Genomic DNA, 18,312 nt, shown 5'->3' with positions numbered 1-18,312 from the left:
TCAAGAGGCTCAGAGCCTCCTTTCAAGAGGCTCAGGCCTCCTTTCAAGAGGCTCAAGCCTCCTTTCAAGAGGCTCAGAAGCCTCCTTTCAAGAGGCTCGGAAGCCTCCTTTCAAGAGGCTCGGAAGCCTCCTTTCAAGAGGCTCGGAAGCCTCCTTTCAAGAGGCTCGGAAGCCTCCTTTCAAGAGGCTCGGAAGCCTCCTTTCAAGAGGCTCGGAAGCCTCCTTTCAAGAGGCTCGGAAGACCCCTTTCAAGAGGCTCGGAAGCCTCCTTTCAAGAGGCTCGGAAGCCTCCTTCCAAAAGAAGGAAGAAAAACTCAAGACTCAAGGATTCCTTAAGATTTATTTTGAAGGTCTTCCTGAAGGAATTTTTGAAGCAATATCCTCCATTTACAAATAAATTCCTGGATCCATCTGAGAAGTCATTTTCTGAGAATTATACGTTTCGGTCAAATTACGGAATAATTACTAATAGTATTGCTAAAAGGATAAAGGGAGTTCCAAAGAAGTTTCTTAAAAAAATCTTAGATAATTTTTTGTAGGATTTTTTTACAGAATTCCTTATGGAGTTTATGGAATCTAGAAATAGTACTCCTTGATTCATTTGAGGAGATTTTTTAAGAGAAATATCTTGAGGACATTTGTAATTACTGGGGGAATTTACGAATGAATTCCTGGAGGAACTTTTGAAGGTATGTTTGAAAGAATTTCTAGATGACTAACCTGGTTAATTCCTAGGAGTATTTTTTACGAAAAAATGTCTGGAGAATTTTCCGAACGATCTTTTAGGTGAATTATTTAGTGTTTTTTTTATTCCTTGTTTTTATTAATTTGCCACTTTTGGAAACACTTGGAAGACCGGCAGCCATCTACGGACATAAAATTTGGATAATGTTTAAAAAGATGTGGAAGAACTTCAAGTATTATAACGACGCTTACTTTGGAAATTCTTCGGCGGTGTGGAAAAGAATCGTTTGTTGCGGTGAAGGATGTATTACGAGTTCGCCTAATTAAATATACGTATTCATGGAGTAACAAAAGCCAAATAACCACACAAATGAAAAAGTTCTTATATAGAACTGCGAGAAAGAAAACTTTCACCCGCTTGTTGGTTCTTGTTTGTACAATGTACAACATTCTATAATTTATAGCCTTCGTTTTTCCAACCACTGATTCTGCGCTATTTGTCCTTGTCATTGCGAAGCACGTGATTGAACTTCAAAACACCTGCACGCGTCAGGTTTCGACAGGGCCACTTCATCACGAAATTTATCTCAAAATGTGTGTACAAATCAATCTTGATTCCCATTGATTGATACAAATCGGTCCAATCGATCAAACCCAACGCTGAAGAGACACGAACTCAAGCATCGCAACATGTTGCAAATCCTAAGCGCTTCAAGTAAACCATTCCCTCCACGTGTTTTCTAACCCATTCCATCGCCATCTGCGAAATTCAAATGAGAGCAAAACTCATCATTCAACGGCAACGCTCAAGCTCCACTGGAAAATCGTTCCGCAATGATATTGGATCCAAAAATGGGGCGCTTCCCAGCGACACCACGCGATTTCCAACTTCGCTCGTCGCGGTACCATCTGTGTCGTTGTAACGCGGATCGCATTGTCTCAATTTAAATACGCACTTCGCCTCCCGACCCGGGCAGGAGTTGCCATCATCATGTGCCATTTCCGGTGTTGTGGCAATTTGATCCAGCATTGTCACGCGCTGCCGCCAGCAGCCGCCACACCGTCTTCGAGGGGATAATGCCGTTTAACAGCTTGAGACCTGGAAGTGGAGCATTTTAAGCCCGAAGAGAGTTTGCCTAACCCCATATATGTGTATCCTGTCAAACGACGTTGTGCCATTTCAGGCTCCAAAATGCGTTGAATTGATGTGTCAACTGCGGAACATATATTTTAGGATATTTTGAGCCACATTCCAATTTCGCGTTATCTCCGAGCTATTTGAAAATCTCCTATTTTTGTAGGATTTCTCCTTGATGAACAAAAAATCAAAATCGATCAATTCGAATCCAATGCCAAATGAAAAGGAAACCATTTTCCTGTGGTGCGAAATGGAAATTTCATTCCTTGTGTACTTACCGTCGCCGTCCCCGTCGTCGAGGGGTATCCTCTTATCGGCTTACTGCGATCGAAATCGCACCATCCAGGAGGAAAAGTCGTTCTTCGGATTTCGGAGAAGGCGCTCGCGTGTTGGTTGGTGGGCTGCGGGAAGGCACTCCTGTTTTAATAAGTCACAATGGCAATTTAATAATGAATGTGAATTCAAGTGAAAGTGAAGATATAGGATGGCGATGGCAATCGGCAGGGAGTCAGAGGAGCCAACGCCGCCGCGCCGCCATTGAAATTCAAATCAAACAAAATCCAGAGAAAAAGGAAATGAACTCTCGGGTGAAGCACGCGATGAAAGGACCCGACTAGATGCCGTTCTTTTTTTTTTCGACGAGTCAAGAGCAAAAACGAAAGCGTGGGCTCTATTGTGACGATATTCCTCCGTTCTGCAAAAGTTCATCAGGGAAATGGATGATCTTGTTCGGTTCGGTACGGTTCGTTGGCTGATGGTGAGGGATTTTACGGAGTAAATGCATACAAAAAAATGGTACTCTTACTCGTTCGAATATCCGCCGAATGGCGAAAGGAGAAGTTAACTCATTGAAAAGAGTGGTGGATTGAATGGTTGGCGAGGATATTGTTTTAAATGGAGATGAGGTGAGCCCGTAGATGCTTTCAATGGGAATTAAACTTCGTCGACGGAGTTTGAGCTGGTGAGAAGATTTAAGCACTAAATGTGACGGCTTTTGTGAGCATATCATTTTGCAATGTTCTTAGAATGGCGCCAAAATGTAGCATCGCTGTATAAATGATGAAATTGAAGGGAAAAGCAATATCTCAACTCAAAAGTGAGAAATAAGCAATTAACATCTTCTCGGAAAATGGAGTTTCATCTGCTGTATGACTTCCAATTTTTAATCAAAGAAATATTTTTTCGAAGGAACGGGGTTCTTTCCTCGGCATAAAAATGGTTTCCCCAATCGATCGAAGATAACCGCAAACCATTCCGGTGAAACGAGAAACTTTCTTCCAAGAGCATAGCACTTGACGATCAATATTCTTGCAAAATTAAAAATTACAATTATTAGGTAGGGATACGGCAGGTATTTCCGTCCATCGTCATAGGGGCTAAAACCAACGAAAGCAACGTACATTTGCTAGAACTCCACTATAGCAGAACGTTTCTCCTGAGCTTACGATTGGGTACGTATGAGTTTTACATAAAGCGTCTCTTTTATTGGTTTTCGAGACTATGACGAACAGGCGAAAATACCTGCCGTGTCCCTACATAGTGTGTTTTTTGGATAATAGGCAGGATTCTTGGAAAGAAATATTTTCACAATCTGATGGAGACGCATGGTATTTTAGAAGTTTTGGAGCTTCATGTTGAATTTTGAAAGCATTTCCTAGCGAAATTCGGAAAAAAAAATGTTTTGTGGAAATACGGAATAATTTGATTTGGAAATTCGATACCATGTTCCGTGAAAATTTGTTTGAATTTGTTTTGGATATTTGGCTGCTTTTTGCCTTTCTCGTACAATTCCGGCCATTTTCTCCATTGCCGGGGGACGAGTTGGAAAGCGCCAAGAATGGGAAGGATTCAGGACGAGCATCGAGAAGGATTGACCACGGAGCGAAAAGGATCGGACAATAGATGGAAGCTGGAACCAGGAGTAGAAAACTGGGAAGTACAGTGTGGTTTTGGTTGAGGTCTGTAGCCTGAAACATCAATTAACCCTGCAAAAGCAAAATTCATTCTAAATTCCTTCAGGAATTACTTCAGTAATTCATGAAGGAGCTACTTTAGGAATTTCTTGTTGCAGTTCTTCCAGGAGCTCACCCAGGAATTTCTCCAAAACTTCTTGAAGCTCCACCAGAAATTTTCCTCAAAGAGTTCCTCCAAGAAATCCTCCTGCAGCTCCACAAGGGAGTTCCAACAGGAATTTCTCTAAGGATTCCTTCTGGCGTCTCTTCGGCAATTCTTTTTAGAGTTTTATTTTTTCTTTCCCTTTCTTCCTCTTTCTTCTTACTTTCCCTTGATTTCCTCTAGGAGTTCCTGGAGCAATTCCTGCTGGAGTATCTGTAGGGTTTCCTCCTGGAGTTTCCTTCGGAATTCCTCCTGGAGTTCCATCAGGAATTTGTCTAGGGATTCCTCTTAGCGTCTCTTCGGAGATTCTTTTTCGAATTTGATCTGGAAATTATCCTGAAGTTCCTCAAGAAATCCTTTCTTGAGCTGATCCAGAAATCTTTCTTGGAATTTCTACAAAAAAATCGTCTTGAAGCTCCTCCTGAAGTTCATTCAGAAATTACTCCTGGAGTTGTTCTTGGAATTTATTTCTCTGGGGAAATTCAGAATGAATTTCTGGGGAATACAAAATAAATTACTGGGAAAAATTCGAAATAAATTCCTGGGGAAATGAATGAATCCGAATGATTTTTTGAGAAAGTTCAGCAAGAATTCGAAGAGAACATTCAGATCGAATACCTGGGGGAATTAAAAATAAATTCCTGAGGAAATTTGGAATGAATTCCTGGAGAAATTCAGAATGATTTCCTGTGAGGATTCAGAATGATTTCCTGGGGGATTTAAGAATAAATTCCTGAGGGAATTCAAAATGAACTTCTGGGGAAATTCAAAATGAATTCCTGGGGGAATTCAAAATGAATTCCTGAGGGAATACTGAATAATTCTACGGGGAACCTTAAATTCATTCTAGGGGGACTTCTGAATGAATTCCTAAGGGAATTCTGCAGGAGTTCCTGTGGAAATTTAAAATGATTTTCTGGGGGAATTCAGAATGAATTTCTGGGGGAATTCAGAATGAATCCCTGGGGGAATTGAAAATGAATCCCTGGGGAAATTCAGAATGAATTTACGGGAAAATTCAAAATAAATTTCTAAAGGAATTCAGAATTTACACCTGGAGGAATTCAGAATGAATTTCTGAGGTAATTCAGAATCAATTCCTGGGAAAATTTGGAATGAGCTTCTGAGGGAATTCAGAATAAAATTCCTTAGCAAATTCAAAATAAATTCCTATGGGAATTCAGAATGAATTCTTGCGCAGAATTCAGAATTAATTCCTGGCAGAATTCAGAATGAATTCCTGAATGAATTCAGAATGCACTCCCAAGTGAATTCAGAATGAACTCTTGAGTGAATTCAGAATGAACTCTTGAGTGAATTCAGAATGAATTCCTTGGGGAATTCAGAATGAATTCCTGGGGGAATTCAGAATGAATTCCTGGGGGAATTCAGAATGAATTCCTGGGGGAATTCAGAATGAATTCCTGGGGGAATTAAGAATGAATTCCTGGGGGAATTCAGAATGAATTCCTGGGGGAATTCAGAATGAATTCCTGGGGGAATTCAGAATGAATTCCTGGGGGAATTCAGAATGAATTCCTGGGGGAATTCAGAATGAATTCCTGGGGGGTATTCAGATTGAATTCCTGGGGGGAATTCAGAATGAATTCCTGGGGGAATTCAGAATGAATTCTTGGGGGGAATTCAGAATGAATTCTTGGGCGGAATTCAGAATGAATTCCTGGGAGAACTCAAAATGATTTACTGGGGGAACCCAGAATGAATTCCTGGGGGAACTCAGAATGAATTCCTGGGGGAACTCAGAATGAATTTCTGGGGAATTCAAAATGAATTCCTGAGTGAATGCAGAATGAATCCCTGAGTGAATTCAGAATGAATTCCTGGGGGAATTCAGAATGAATTCCTGGGGGAATTCAGAATGAACTCCTGGGGGAATTCAGAATGAACTCCTGGGGGAATTCAGAATGAACTCCTGGGGGAATTCAGAATGAACTCCTGGGGGAATTCAGAATGAACTCCTGGGGGAATTCAGAATGAACTCCTGGGGGAATTCAGAATGAACTCCTGGGGGAATTCAGAATGAACTCCTGGGGAATTCAGAATGAACTCCTGGGGGAATTCAGAATGAATTCCTGGAGAAATTCAGAATGAATTCCTTGAGGAATTCAGAATGAATTCCTGAGTGAATTCAGAATGAATTTCTGAGTGAATTCAGAATGAATTCTTGAGTGAATTCAGAATGAATTCCTGAGTTAATTCAGAATGAATTCTTGAGTAAATTCAGAATGAATTCCTGAGTGAATTCAGAATGAATTCCTGAGTGAATTCAGAATGAATTTCTGAGTGAATTCAGAATGAATTTCTGAGTGAATTCAGAATGAATTCCTGAGTGAATTCAGAATGAATTCCTGAGTGGATTCAGAATGAATTCTTGAGTGAATTCAGAATAAATTTCTGAGTAAATTCAGAATGATTCTGGAGGAGAAGGACGCAGCGCGGGCGGTCGCGCTGCAGCAAAATACCCGGCAGAACGTGGAACGTTATAGATGGAAGCGGAGACAGCTGACTCGCCTTTTTCAGGAGAAGAAACGCCGCCTGGAAGAAGCGGAGTGCGAGGAGATGGAACAGCTGTGCCGTTCTCAAGAAAAACACACGAGGAACATTTGAATGGCGCAGAGAGTACAGGCAGTGAAAGTCAAGGCAGCGGACGATGGAAGCCACCCAGCCCCCACCTTGAGGCAAGTTAAGGATGTCATCCAACAGCTAAAGACCAATAAAGCAGCTGGTAAGGATGGTATCGGAGCTGATCTCATCAAGATGGGCCCGGAACAGCTAGCCACTTGCCTGCACAAATTGATAGTCAGAATCTGGGAAACTGAACAGCTACCGGAGGAGTGGAAGGAAGGGGTTATATGCCCCATCTTCAAGAAAGGCGACAAGCTGGAGTGTGAGAACTTTCGAGCGATCACCATCCTTAATGGCGCCTACAAAGTGATATCCCAGATCATCTTCCGTCGTCTGTCACCATTAGTGAATGAGTTCGTGGGAAGTTATCAAGACGGCTTCGTTGACGGCCGCTCGACAACGGACCAGATCTTTACTGTACGGCATATCCTTCAAAAATGCCGTGAATACCAGGACCCAATGCATCATCTGTTTGTTGATTTCAAGGCGGCATACGACAGTATAGACCGCGTAGAGCTATGGAAAATTATGGACGAGAACAGCTTCCCTGGGTGGCTTACCAGACTGATCAAAGCAACGGTGGATGGTGTGCAAAACTGTGTGAAGATTTCGGGCGAACACTCCAGTTCGTTTGAATCGCGATGGACTTTCGTGCCTGTTGTTCAACATTGCGCTAGAAGGTGTCATGCGGAGAGCCGGGTGTAACAGCCGGGGTACGATTTTTAACAGATCCAGTCAATTTATTTGTTTCGCGGATGACATGGACATTGTCGGCCGAACATTTGCAAAGGTGGCAGTACTGTACACCCGCCTGAAACGTGAAACAGCAAAAGTTGGACTGGTGGTGAATGCGTCGAAGACAAAGTACATGCTTGTGGGCGGAACCGAGCGCGACAGGGCCCGCCTTGGAAGCTGTGTTACGATAGACGGGGATATCTTCGAGGTGGTCGAGGAATTCGTCTACCTCGGATCCTTGCTAACGGCTGATAACAATGTCAATCGTGAAATACGAAGGCGCATCATCTGTGGAAGTCGGGCCTACTACGGGCTCCAGAAGAAACTGCGGTCAAAAAAGATTCGCCACCGCACCAAATGTGTCATGTACAAGACGTTAATAAGACCAGTAGTCCTCTACGGGCATGAAACATGGACAATGCTCCAGGAGGACTTGCAAGCACTCGGAGTATTCGAGAGACGGGTACTTAGGACCATCTTTGGCGGTGTGCAAGAAGACGGTGTGTGGCGGCGAAGAATGAGCTCGCCCAGCTCTACTGCGAACCCAGTATCCAGAAGGTAGCTAAAGCTGGAAGGGTACGATGGGCAGGGCATGTTGCAAGAATGCCGGACAGCAACCCTGCAAAGATGCTGTTCGCTTCCGATCCGGCAGGGACGAGACGACGTGGAGCGCAGTGAGCGAGATGGGCAGACCAGGTGCAGAACGACTTGGCGAGCGTGGGGTGTATTCGAGGATGGAGAGATGCGGCCTCGAACCGTGTAGTGTGGCGTTAAATTGTTGATTCAGTGTTATCTGTTTAGATGTAGACTAAATAAATTAATTCAAATTAATTAATAAATAAATCAAATTAATCCTGAGTGAATTCAGAATGAATTCCTTCCACTCCTGCGGCAGAACCTCATCCTTCCAAACCTTGGTAATCACCCAGTGCAGCGCTCTAGCTAGTGCCTCACCACCGTGTTTAAACAGCTCTCCTGGTAGTTGGTCAACTCCAGGGGCTTTGTTGTTTTTCAGCCGGCCGATCTCCTCCTGGATTTCCTGAAGATTCGGAGCCGGAAGTCGCATGTCCTGCGCGCGTGCTCCTAGGTTCATTACCAAACCGCCACCGTTGTCTGCCATATCGCCATTCAGGTGCTCTTCGTAGTGCTGCCGCCACCTTTGGATCACCTCACGCTCGTTTGTAAGAAGGTTCTCGTTCATGTCCCAACACATGTCGGGCTGTGGCACGTGGCCCTTACGTGAACGGTTCAACTTTATTAGCGCGGTACAGTTCCTCCGTCTCTTCACGGTCTCGATCTTCCTGCTGGCGCTTTTTCCTCCGGAAAATCGAGTTTTGTCTGTTCCGCGCCCGTTTGTATCGTGCCTCGTTCGCCCTCGTGCGGTGTTGCAGCAATCTCGCCCATGTTGCATTCTTCTCCTCAACTAACTGCTCACATTCGCCGTCATACCAGTCGTTTCTATGATCCGGAGCCACCGTGCCTAGTGCAGCGGTTGCGGTGCTTCCAATGGCGGATCGAATATCTCTCCAGCCATCTTCAAAAGGCGCTGCGCCCAGCTGCTCTTCCGTTGGGCCGTTGTCACTTCCAGCTGCTGCGGGTAGTCTTGGGCTAGTCTACCGTCTTGTAGCCGCCCAATGTTTAGCCGCGTCGGACCACTCCGACGCGTGTTGTACACCGTCGAGAGTTTTGAGCGCAGACATACTGCAACGAGGTAGTGGTCGGATTCAATATTCGCACTGCGGTAAGTGCGTACGTTCGTGATGTCGGAGAAGAATTTACCGTCGATTAGAAAGTGGTCGATTTGGTTTTCCGTTTCTTGGTTAGGTGATCTCCACGTGGCCTTGTGGATATTTTTGCGGGGAAATAAGGTGCTTCGGACTACCATTCCGCGGGAGGCTGCGAAGTTTATGCATCGTTGGCCGTTGTCATTCGATACGGTGTGCAGACTATCCGGTCCGACGACCGGTCTATACATTTCCTCCCTTCCTACCTGTGCGTTCATGTCACCGATGACGATTTTAACGTCCCGCAGTGGGCATCCATCGTATGTCTGCTCCAGCTGTGCGTAGAACGCTTCTTTCTCGTCGTCGGGTCTCCCTTCGTGTGGGCAGTACACGTTGATGATGCTATAGTTGAAGAAACGGCCTTTAATCCTCAGCTTGCACATCCTTGCGTTGATTGGCTGCCACCCAATCACGCGTTGGCGCATCTTACCCAGCACTATTAAGCCGGTTCCCAGCTCGTTGGTGGTGCCACAGCTTTGGTAGAAGGTAGTCGCTCGATGCCCGCTTTTCCACACTTTCTATCCTGTCCAGCAAATCTCCTGCAGCGCCACGACGTCGAAGTTGCGGTGATGTAATTCATCGTAGATCATCCTGTCGCAACCTGCGAAACCTAGCGACTTGCAGTTCCATGTTCCAAGCTTCCAATCGCGATCCTGTATTCGTCGCCTAGGTCTTTGCCGATTATATCGAGTCGCATTATCTCTTATATTGTTCGTAATGATTGGTTTTCCAGGCGGCTTATTGGGCCTGCGCAAACCTCCTGTCTCGTCGGAGGGTCGTCGTGTCAGGGCTGTTTAGCGTCCCACCCAGCGTTGTTAATCGTTAAATTATCATCGTTAATTTAACGCCAACTTCGATAACGATAACACTTTTACGATAATGCTTCGTTGACGTTAAAATGAGCGTTGAATTAACGTTATCGTTATCGAGTATTCGTTGATTTATCGATAATTATCGTGTTAACTGTAACATGTACTACAGTTTGAAGCGCAAATATTCACAAGTTGGATTTGCAATATCTATTTTAAAAATATTGTATCGCCTTACAATATTCGAGAACGCCTTTAAATCCTGGAATTACATTGGTATTCAAGGAGATCACTGAATTGACCAAAACATTATTTCGTTCAATCATTAAAGTTCTTACAGAGTCGCAGTTCTCCATAGTAGAGAAACTGAGAGCATTTTTAATGTCTACCTATACTTATGTTTAATCTTTAATTATTCACGAAACTTCTGTTTTGAAGATCCGGAGCACCCAGTTATATGAATATTTTATGACTCACAGTTTAAACTAAACTCCTTAGTCTAACCAAATCATAGGTGACGAGGTAAGTCCACCAATCTGTTGAGATAATGTTCACTCGGTACTGGTGCTGCCTGGAATGCAGCACTACAGATCGCAGATTCGGAGACGCATAGTGGCTGGGAATCGTACATACTTTGGACTCCACAAGACGCTCCGATCGAAAAGAGTTCGCCGCCGTACCAAACTGACTATCTACAAAACACGAGACCTGGACGATACTCGTGGAGGACCAACGCGCACTGGGAGTTTTCGAAAGGAAAGTGTTGCGTACCATCTATGGTGGGGTGCAGATGGCGGACGGTACGTGGAGGAGGCGAATGAACCACGAGTTGCATCAGCTGCTGGGAGAACCATCCATCGTTCACACCGCGAAAATCGGACGACTGCGATGGGCCGGGCACGTAGCCAGAATGTCGGATAGTAACCCGGTGAAAATGGTTCTCGACAACGATCCGACGGGCACAAGAAGGCGAGGTGCGCAGCGGGCAAGGTGGAAGATGACTTGCGGACCCTCCGTAGACTGCGTGGTTGGCGACGTGGACCGAGCTGAATGGAGAAGACTTTTATGTGCAGCACAGGCCACTCCGGCCTTAGCCTGATAATAAATAAATAAATCGTATATACCTTGATTTGAAATTTGGGATAAATTAGCAGTTCCGTGCCAATTTATTACAGCCATTACAAAATCATCCGAGCACAGGATATTATCTTTGTCTGGGAAAAGATATTATCCCTAATCAAAGAGCACTCTGGAAAGATATTATCATTTGAGCATTTGAAGATGATCCTGATAGCCAACGTGGTTCGGGGTTTGTTCACGTTGCGAGGGCGTTGCTACAACAAAAGCAGTGAAAAAATGTTTCTCCATGGCGAACATTGCACTTTGTTTACTGAGCAGATAGATAACTAAGATCGATATCTTATTATATCATTAGTATCCTGGCTCAGAAGATCGAATGATGAGATAAATTGCAATGCCTGATTTATTATCCCTCTCGCCAATCTTGCCCAAAAACATACGAAAAAATGATCGCAGAGCGAATGTAATCACCGGCACCGGTAGCAGCAAACTAATAATCAGGGTGGTTCAAAAAATTAATATTGCTTCGCTACGCTCAGTCGGTTCTATTTCATACTCTGGGATACCTTTGATTGTTCGGGCTGGTTTGGATTGGCCGTTTCCGGTTTGTATGAGGGTTGGTACCTCAATGTACTTACTGTGGCGCTTCCACATTATGCCCTGGCAAGGTGATAGCCTACATGACTGGGGGTAATGTTCAGGATCATTCCCTCAATTGAAATCGCATATTGGTTGGTGGTTCCAACAATTATTGATTGATTTTATTCCAGCTTACGACACCTTTTTTTATGGTCATTAAAAGTCTCAGAGGGCATCACCAAAACGCAAGAAAGTACCCTGAAGGAAATACCTATGATAACTTTTCACTTTCCAACGCAATTTATGCAAACTATGTGTTATTTGGTAGTCCATAAAGTCCCAAATGTATTGCCATTGAGTAGTCATATAAAAATATTACAGAGAACACGTAATAAAGCTTTTTTGAAAAGTCGTGAAAAATGAATTTTAAAAAGTATCTGGGCAAACCGCCACACCTTAACCAAAGGCGTTTCATAGCCTTTCTTTAGTATTTTATCAATCCCATAATAAAAATGTTACAAATCCTTAGCTAAGAAGGGAATGCACCTGTCTAGCGTACTGGTTTAAAGGTATGAAACCACACTGAAGGAAGTGGCTAACCTGCAAAACATTTTTCGAACTAAACCTATCACATGTTGTGCATATACATGAATCGAGTTCCAGAAATAGTAATTAAGGCCAGTTCATTTTTTAACCATAAATATTTATTTTATACCAAAGACCAACCCGAACATGTAAGAAAATAGCTATTTCTAGACCAACATTTGAAAAGGGCGTTACAGCAAAAAATTATTCCTTCTGATTCATTGTCCACATATATAGCTATACATGTAGATAAAGAATCAGAAGTAATAAATTTTGGCTGTTACGTCCTAATGTTCTAATGTTGGTCTAGATTTTTCAATAACAATTATCTGGCGAGGATACAACAGGATACAAATAAAAACACTTGTAAAACCACTTTGAAGCTTATCTTATGAATGTGCATTGAATTGGCTGCCACTTTTTGCATCCTTGCGAGATATTTTGTTGTGAAAAATGTGTAATTTTGTTCGTAAATCTCGAATTTCCTTCTAGCAATTAAAATTATTGTTATGATTTAGTAGTTAAATGCTGTATTTTTATGTGCTGAATAAGTTTCTAGAACATTGTTGACCTCAAAAATTCGACCATGTAAAGTTATTCATTGTATACCAGTTTTTATGGATTAAAATTACCTTTTACCTAAAATTTAGTCATATTTTGTTCGTTTCAATAGATAGACATGTAGTGCTTTTGACAAAGTTTTTCTTCACATTATTTTTTACAACTTTCCCGAAGACGCAATTTTGTTTAAATAAATTTTGAAAAAAATAAAATTTGTATCTTACTTTTAGGTGAATTAATCAAAAATAAAATTTTCTCGAATGATACCTCTTAATGTATGCCACATACTTGCTGAACACACTATGCCATCTAAACCACGATTTGATACCGAAAAAGCTGACGATCACGTATTTCGGGATTTTAACCACTGTGCATTGAGAGGGAGCTCGCGTTTATGCAACACTGATAATAATCGACTACCCAATGGTGTTGGTATTCGATTTTTACACAAATCATCAGGATTCAACAATACCTGCGGTCGTAGAGTGGTTTTGGGGTGAGAACTTAGTTTGAAGGTTTATTTTCAAACGGTGTATATAATGATTAAACCCTAACCTTATTTGGGCGACTAGAGGATGTTATCTTATAGTTTTATCGATGAGGCCAATGTGTGAAAGTCTCGGTTATAAATTTTGGTCTTGTGTCTGATAAATACACTTGCCCTAATTGATTTACACTTTAGTATCCACTACTTTTTCCAACTTTTGCTAATACGCCCTAGATGCGGATTTTGAACTAACTTAAGGTATCCTAACACCTCTTGAAATTTGGCCACAGATTCTGTTCCCATATATTAGTATAGGAACAGAATTAACGGTATTATGACACGGAATATCAAAAACCTTGCAAATGCAGCGTTCACAATCGGACGGGAAATTTTCCCAAAGTGTAAGGCTGTTAAACCCAGACGTTCATAAGAAAGATCTTAGATAGGATTACAAACAGTCAGTCAGGACAAAATAAAATAATCTGACTGGTAAATACAACATTGAAAACATTAATTAAACCACAGAAACATGAATGTTGTAACTTATGTGTGTTATGACAATTTTGGGTCGGCGCGCCGCCGATCATAATTTTGCCACGCCGATGACTAATCGCAATGAAAAAATCAATTAACTTAAGTCGAGTCGAGCCAACACGAGACACTGAAAACGGCCTAATAATTGAGGTCGAAATACGTATCTGTGAAGAAATACAGCGTGGTGGAGTTAATTGGAATAGTACTAAACTAGTCTTATGACCAGTCTCATGACATGTTAAGGTGGCTCTCGTCAAAATTCAATTTCAAATCTTGAATTAATTTTACATGTCGTTGAATTTTCAAAATTATTTGTTGTGTAGTATAACAATACATAAATTGTTAAATTGATCTTTGGTATCAGGTATTTCAAGCATTACGAAAATTAAATTTTATTTTTTTGTCTTAAACTTAATTAATCTCATGACATGTTAAGGTGGCTCTCGTCAAAATTCAATTTCAAATCTTGAATTAATAGGTTGGTTGATTAGTTTGAGAGTTTGAATGAGGCTTCATCTACACAGATAAAAATATGTAGTGATTTTAAATGTTTTTGCATGCACATATTTGGAGCATGGAAATAAACGTAACATTCAATCGATCTTACTGTTCCTTTAAATTAAAACAAATTTAAACCGTGCTTGCTTGTAAAAATCAATCAAATTTTATTGAATATCGAGTGTTTATTCGTTTGTTGGGACTTGCTGCAATTTTACATGTCGTTGAATTTTCAAAATTATTTGTTGTGTAGTATAACAGTACATAAATTGTTAAATTGATCTTTGGTATCAGGTATTTCAAGCATTACGAAAATTAAATTTTATTTTTTTGTCTTAAAATTATTTAATACTGTTTTGTGAAATTCCTGGAATTTCTGAGAATATTCGAAGTAAGTATCGTATAAACATTCATTTAGAAATTAGTAGGAAATTAGCTCCGGAATAAATCAAGAAATTTATTTGATAATTCCTTCAGATATTCCTCCGAAAAGTTTCTTTTGAAAAACCGTAGAAGATTATTTAGAAATTAGGAATTTGGGTATTCCTTACAAAATTTCTCCGAAAATTCCTTAAGAATTTTCATTACGGATTTCTTCAGAAAATCCTTTACGAATTTCTTTCGGAAATTGCTTAAGGAATGCTTTCGGATTTTGTTCCACGAATTCCTACATTCTCCTTCGGAGACTCTCTGTGGAATTTCTTTGGAAGTTCCTTTAGCAATTCCTGCGGAAATTTCTTAAGGAATTCCATTCGTTTTTTGAGAATTTCTTCAGACATTTTTTTGAGGATTTCTTCGGAAATTTTTCGTTTTGAAATTGTTTCGGCAATTATTTCATGAATCGCTGGGAAAAATTCTTCTAGATATCCATAAGGAATTCATTCAAAATTTGCCCAAGGAATTTCTTCAGAACTTCTTACAGCATTTCCTTTAAAACAACCAACTTCATTTTCAATAAATTTCAAAGGTTTTCCTGGAAGATCTTCCGAGAAAAAAAAATCTGGAGAAATCTCCGAAAGAAAATCTCGGAGGTTTTTCGAATAATATTTTAAAGAAGTCCCTGGAGGAATATCCGAAGGAATTCTGGGCGGTATTTTTTGATTATTTAAGAAAGAAAATTCTGGAGGAGTTCTCAAATAAATTTTTAAGGCGTTTTTGAAGAAATTTTTGTTGGGTTCAGTATAGGGATTTCCAAAAGAGAACCTGAATGGATTTTCGAAAATAAATCCTAAGAGAACTAAGAAGGAGTTTTTGAAGGTAAAATACTTCCCTAAAGAATTCCTAAAGGAATTTCCAGAGAAATCCATAAAGGTATTTTTAAAGGATTTTATGATAGAATTTCCGAAGGAATTCTTAAAAAGAAATTACGAAGAAATTCCTAATAGAATTTCAGAGAAAATGCCTACTGGTATTCCTGATGTAATTCCTAGATTTCTTCAAGAATTCCTTTGGAATTTCTCCCAGTAATTTATTTGCAATTCCCTCCAGAGATTCCTTTGAAGATTCGTCCAGGAATTCCCCAGGAAATTGCCTTAAAAAGTTCTACAAAAACTTCTCCGGAAACGAATTCCAGAAAGTTTTTCGGAAATTCTTTCGGATATTCCTTAAAATTTACCTCAGGAATTACGTCAGAATTTCCTCCACGCATTCCTTTGTTTAAGAAAACCATAGGAAATTCGTTAGGTTTCGTTCTTTTGGAAATTCCTTTAAAAATTTCGTAGGAAATTGCTTTAGGAATTTCTTCATAAAATCCTTTAGGAATTCTTTCGTAATTCCCTTAGAAATTTTTTCGGATGTACCTTCCGAAAACCATTCGCAAATTGCTTTTGAAATATCGACGGAAAATGTTATAGAATTTCTCTAAAAAATCCTTCAGAAATTCATTTACAGATTCCTTCGGAAATATATTTAGTTTTTGAAAGTTTGCTTAGGAAATTTCTTCGTAAATTAATATGGAGGATTATTTTAGGAATTCACCGGATTTTTTTAGAAAAAAAAACTTGGAAGTTTTTAAGAAATTCCTCTAGGGGTTCCTTAGCAAGTTCTTTGACATCCTTTCCTGAAATTCCCAGAGGAATTCTTTCAGAACTACCTTGAGTAATTCCTTGGGAATTTCTACGGGTAATCCTTTGAAAATTCTTTGGTAACTTTAGGAAGAAGTTCTTGGTTGTTTCCCACAGTAGTTCCGTCACAACATTCTCCATTTCTTTTGATTTTTTCGGGAATCTCTTTTGAAATTCATTCAAAGAAATTTCTTCGGAAATTGCTTTTAGGATACCATTTGGAAATTCTTCTAGGAATTCCCTAGAACATTTTTTCGAAATTTAATGAAAAGATTCTTTATGATTTTTCTCTGGGAATTCCTTCGATTCCCTAATGTAAATTATTTTTGAAGTCGGTGTTTCCAGGCAAAATTATAAAATACCTATACATATAATAAGCAAGGCCTACGTTCCCAAACCTTCGTACCTTATGACGAATAAACGAGTCTACTTTTAGCAAGCAAACAAGCTAGTTCGGTTTTGTATTTCCTTGGTGTGATTTGTGGGAAGTCCATAGTGGGATCAATAGTGAAGTTGGCCAAGTTCGGACAAGTATTTTACACTAAGTTCTTTCGAAAATTCCTTCAAAAATTTTGCCAGAAATGTCTTTATAAACTCTTTTCGCTATTCCCTCGGAGAGCCCTTTCTGAACCCCTTCGAAGATTTTTTCAGCAATTTCTTCGGAAATTGTTTTAGGATTATTTTCGGAAACTATTTCTTTCCTTAAAGAATTTCCAAATGAAATGCTGAAAGAATATTCTATGGTTTTACCTGTGGTTTTAATAAAGGAATTTCCCAAGGAGAGCCTTAATGTTTTTTTTGGATGCCTGTATTAGTTTCCGCAGAATTTCTTATAGTGTTTCACAAAGGAATTTCTAATGAAACGTCAAAAAAATCGTGATTCCTTCCGGAAATCTCTTCAAGAACTCCACCAAGAACTTTTTTTTGTCATATTTAACCAACTTTTGAGGAAAATATTCAATTTGGTTAGTCATCGTGCCCCAGTCTTACTCAGGGGCAAAAGTTACCACTACGCCGCCGCCACCGATTATATGACCGGCGCACACGTCTACTCGAGAGTCATTCCCGTGTTGATCAGGTTACGGTGAAGCTGACGGTCGGAACTGATAGAACCTCCATTTTATTGACCGGTTCGTCGCCTGTGTTTCTCATCTGGATCGGATTTCAAGCTTAGTAAACGACAAGGAGAGTGGAGTATTTTGAGTTGTGAGTTGTTTATAAGTATCAACAAATTATCGTCAAATTGATTCCCGATTTGATCTTTTTTCGTCTTGTATCTATTTTTTTCCAGAAAAAAATTATGCATTTCCAATTAGTAAACAGTATAAATATTTAATGTCATTTACGGATTACGGGACTGAATCTCTAATGAGAATTGCAAGAATCTACTAGCTTGGTCGTTTGAGGAAGGGGACTCGTCGGGATCCATGTTTTGAGCAACGTGAAGCGGATGACTGAACTTGAGCTGGTCACGGCGACACTTGTTAGATACTTCGAAAGATTGATCTGGCTCGCCACTTGTAGGCTGTGGTCGGTCACGACCTGGGGGGCCATGTTGTGGGGACTGTTATAAAGCGACGATAGGAGAAATAAATGTGTTGAACACTAATGAATGTGAACTATGGAGTCTAAATCTTAAGTCTTTTGTACGTTTTTTATATCGGTTATATTTTATATTGTTAAACATTCAGATCGTTTGAATCTGGATTAGGTAAGGCACCGTAGGCCACCGCTTGAAGGATAGATCAGGTCCGTTGCTATTCTTAGGAAGGTTGTCTTCGGAGAAATAAGTGTGGTGAATGGCCGCAGGGGTGTACCATGGACGTGAAAACGGTAAGCTTCGACTGATTCGCATGGGGCTAGGAAAGAGAATAATTTGACGTTATCAGGCCAGAGCGGATTGTATCACAAAAGATAGTTGGGTAATCTTCAGAATGTCTCGATTGTCCTTACTGTCACTCTTTGGTGCAAAAAAACTTAGAGTTAAAAGCGTCGCACGCGACTGGGTAGAAGA

Source organism: Armigeres subalbatus, chromosome 1 (genome assembly GCF_024139115.2).
Source record: "Armigeres subalbatus isolate Guangzhou_Male chromosome 1, GZ_Asu_2, whole genome shotgun sequence".
NCBI lineage: Eukaryota > Metazoa > Arthropoda > Insecta > Diptera > Culicidae > Armigeres > Armigeres subalbatus.
This window is presented reverse-complemented; position numbering follows the sequence as displayed.